This window comes from Camellia sinensis, chromosome 8 (assembly GCF_055761805.1).
Source record: "Camellia sinensis isolate YWXY chromosome 8, ASM5576180v1, whole genome shotgun sequence".
Lineage (NCBI taxonomy): Eukaryota > Viridiplantae > Streptophyta > Magnoliopsida > Ericales > Theaceae > Camellia > Camellia sinensis.
In genome coordinates, this window is record NC_138968.1 from 103,364,985 (window position 1) to 103,369,436 (window position 4,452).

A 4,452-nucleotide genomic window follows, 5' to 3' on the forward strand; every position below is an offset into this window, starting at 1 on the left:
TAATGATGTCCCTGCTAGACATGGTCTAAATTCATGCCAGAATTGCTAATTTGCTAAGTAATAGAAATTCCCTTTCTTTTGTTAGATGTCCTGTTCCACATTTTTCATGCCAAAATTGCTAATTTGCTAAGTCCTGTTCCACATTTTTCATGCCAGAATTGCTAATTTGCTAAGTCCTGTTTCACATTTTTCATGCCAGAATTGCTAATTTGCTAAGTCCTGTTCCACATTTTTCAAAGTAGAAGTATTTTTTTTATTATTTATAAAAAAATCTAAATCAGATGTAAGTCATTTACTTCTCACTTTGCACCCTTGACAATACATGTTTTATTCCCAATTCATTTCAGCAGCCAGAACGTTATGAATTTGATCACATCCATTTTGATTCACGTATTGGAAGTCCAGTTCCAATATTGTATGGTGCTCTTGGGACAGATTGCTTTAGAGAATTTCATGTCGCATTGGTGGCAACAGCCAAAGAGGTCTACTACCTGATGCTAAGCTATATTATTTTTACTTGTTACACATTTTTTTATGTACCTACTGGTGAGCTATTCTATATGGTTATGCTACTACTGGTGCATCATCAGTAAATATAGATTTTTCCATAGAGTAAACATTTGTCAAAATAGATTAGCATAAGGCTTCTTTAGTGATTGATTCCCACTTATCACATAATTGAGTTGTATTTTTTCCCACATGCATCCTGGTTATCAAAAACTCATTGGATACTCCAACACACAAGTCCATGTCTCAGACAGAGTGGTAGAGTCTTTCTAGGATAGACTAGAGTGCTGTAGTAGAGCATAATTGCAAAGTAGACAATAGTGCAAAACATCTTTTAAGATGGCTTCTTCAAGTTGATCTCTTATTGTAGTAGCAGACAACTTGAAGACCAAATGGGGGGCGTTTGTAAGAGAAAGTTTTGTAAAGCTACTATTTTGGTGAATAAAATTCAGATTTGCAGTGCCTAGATAAGCCTCTTTGTTACTATTTTTATTATCTATTTTTGGGTAGAAATTGATTGCATGAAGTTGAATATTTGTGTAGAAATAGTTAGATTTACATGTGTTATGTTTGTGCCTTGTTATGCCTTGTTTGTGGCTTCTTCTTTTTTTTGTATTATTAACTAAATTTTTTGTTCATTTTTGACTTTCTATTCTTTTTTTCCCCCGTGTCACCTGTGTAAAAAATGTTGACATTGATCAGATTCAGATGATTGAAGATGTACTTAATTTGAGCCTTCTTGACTATGGAAAACTACTTTAACTTTCACCCAATGCTGTGGGTGCTAATCAAACATCTGAACATGGTCTTCTCTCTGAGCTCAACGTCGATGGTTCTATGCTTAGTTCTGGAAATCTGCTATCAAGTTTCTCTTCTATTGTTGATGAAGTGTTTGAGCTTGAGAGAGGGTCATCTGCACCTTCTTTCTCTAGTCAGAGGCACTCTTCATCATTTAATGCATCTGCTGCATTGTGGCTTTGTTCTAATGAATTTTCAGAGTATGAAAGTTAGAACCTCCTTACCTAAGCGGGAGGGAGGAACACAAATAGCACAGATCAATAATGCTCATAAAGTTTCTGGTAGATCTCCCCATTATAATAGTGGCTCTATTTATTCAACAAGCAATTTGAAGGGCATCATGCAGTCTAGCTCTGTAAGTTCACCACCTTCTGGCTTAGAAAGGTGCACAACTTTGAAAAACTGTTTGCTTCAAAATCTAACTAGGATTTGGCTTCTTTTATATCTCCACATTCTGCTAATTCTTGTGCCACAATGAATTTGTCTTCCCCACCAAGACTGACTAGCCCCCGAGTTTCTGCACCAATTGTAAAACCTAACAGGCCTAGAACCTCAGCAATTGGATCTTTTAAAGTTTCTGGATCTAGCCCTTAGGCTACAACTATCATATGTAAGTTACTTTGATTTTATCTGTATTAGCTGCGACTTATAAATTTCCATTAAATAGTATTTTTGTAGTTAATTGTATTTGTGATAAATGTGTTCCTTTCAACCGAAGCACCAGATTTTGCTGTTGGTCCTAGCTCAAATCTTGATGCTGTTACTAGACATGATAGAAGATCAAGAAAGTGTACAATTTCAGATATGTTAAATTTGATTCCATCACTTTAATGTTTAGAGCTCCAGTCAGGATTTAGTAAGAGAAAAAAAATCATGGATTCAGGATTCAGTCGTCAGATTTCACCACAGGCACTCATTTCATCGAAGATGATTGGCAAAACTGAAGGTTATAGTTATGCAAGTCTATTTGCTGAAGCAAATAAAGGAAATGCACCCTCTAGCATATATGTTTCAGCTCTTCTTCATGTGGTCAGGCATTGCTCACTTTGTATCAAGCATGCTCGACACTCTAGCCAGATGGATGCACTTGACATTTCATATGTTGAAGAAGTGGGTCTAAGAAATGCATCCTCAAATTTATGGTTCCGACTCCCATTTACAAAAGGCAATACATGGCAACACATATGCCTGCGACTTGGTCGACCTGGACGCATGTATTGAGATGTCAAAATAAATGACCAGCACTTCAGGGACTTATGGGAACTTTAGAATGGAAGCAATAGTACTCCATAGGGTTCTGGTGTTCGTATTGCCAATACGTCTGATGTAGATTCTCATATCTGTTATGATCCGGAAGGTGTTGTTTTGAGTTATCATTTTGTGGAGGCAGACAGCATCAAGAAGTTAGTGGCAGATATCCAAAGGCTCTCCAATGCTAGAATGTTTGCACTTGGAATGCGAAAACTGCTTGGAGTAAGACCAGATGAGAAACTAGAAAAAGACAATGCAAACTCCAATAGTAAAGCAGCAGTTGGAGCAAAAAGTGCTCTCGAGGCATTTGACAACTTTTCAGAATAGATGAGGAGGGCTTTTCGCATTGAGGCAGTTGGTCTCATGAGTTTGTAGTTTAGTTTTGGTTCGGGGGTACTTGTTTGCTTTGTTGTCGAGTGGGAGTCTGGTAAAGAGGGATACACGATACATGTTTCTCCCGACCAGCTTTGGCCTTATACCAAGGTTAGTTTTTTGTTTGTTTTTGACTTTCTGTTCTGTTTTTCCTCCCTAAATAATGGAAATCAACCTACTTCAATTATTTTCCTTTTTTGTTTTTGAAATGTTACAGAGGTATTATTGTATATATACACTACAAAGTTGTTATAAGGTAGTGTTAAACTTGTGATATTCTTCACAGTAGCCACATGTTAGCTACAGGTTAAGACAATTGCAGTCAGAGTCAGTGAGGAAACTACTTATGGCCTAAGGTCTCCAAAATTCATCCAATAACCCTCTATTATGGAGTATTTCTATAATGTATATGACATGGTCCCTAAATTTTTCCAAAATTCTTTTGGTTTTCCTATATTTCAGTAGTATTTTTACAGTGTATATGGGATGACTATGCACATATTAATATTATATAATAGCATCAGTGTGTACTTTGGCACCAAATATATATATATATATATATATATAATATGTAAAAGCATTTTTTTTTCAAATATAAAAATCATTGAGGTATTTTTTTTTTCATTCATAGAGGTATTTCCTTTTAAATAAAGTAGCTACTGTGAAAATAATATAACAAAAATGAGGATCAAGGTAAGTTGTAGTTTCCTAATCAATTAGCTGAGCTACCTAAGCAATGCAGCTCTCCTCCAAGGAGCCTACTTCTTTACCTCTCCATTTCCCAAATGACCCCTTGGATGTTGTCATTTGTGGCAGATTATACTCCAATAGGTGTGAATGATCTGAACATCACTTTGGATAAAGTTATGCCAATGAACCTTATGTAGTAATGCCATTTTATTCAGATATTCTTGCCCATTTGGGTTCACCAAGTAAGTTCAAACCAAATCTAACCGGCCTTATCAGATTGTTTTTGGGTAGCTTTTGCCACTATATAAGATCAATTATCACAGTTTCATGTGGTTACCACCCAATTTTGGGTAGCTTTTGTCAATTTTGAATTTGTTGAGTGATGCAGAGTGCATAAAACTGTTATGACCCTACCACTTTTATATATTTTTTAGAAAAATTCGTAAGTTTGCAAGCTTTGAAGAAGGGATTTCCTTTTAAGATGGATTTATTTTTCTGCATGTTGTTGAGTTTGCCCTGGCTTTGCAGAAAGCTGGATGCTTTTTAATTGTTCTGAAATGTGTGCTTGCACCTGTTGCTGCTGCTGCTGCAACATCTGCTCTTCGAATCTCTACAATTGGTTTTAGGACAGGGTCTTTCTGTATTGGCCAAGTTAATTGATTCTTTAGCTCTCTCTACTACCCCTAATAATGAATTAGACTTGACTAGCTTGTGTTGTGCATAATCTTTTTGCTTTCATTTGTACATATAATTAGCTATCTGATCTTGTAATTTGCTTTTCAAGTACTAAAGTGGGCATTTTAGCGATATCATGTGTTCATATATTGAGTTTAC

General features: G+C 35.9%; 1 pseudogene; it reads left to right on the top strand.

Annotated features, from left to right (window-relative positions):
* The first annotated feature begins 1,779 nt into the window (after nt 1–1,779).
* Nucleotides 1,780–3,876, top strand: LOC145797936 (mediator of RNA polymerase II transcription subunit 14 pseudogene; annotated as a pseudogene).
* Nucleotides 3,877–4,452: the final 576 nt, after the last annotated feature.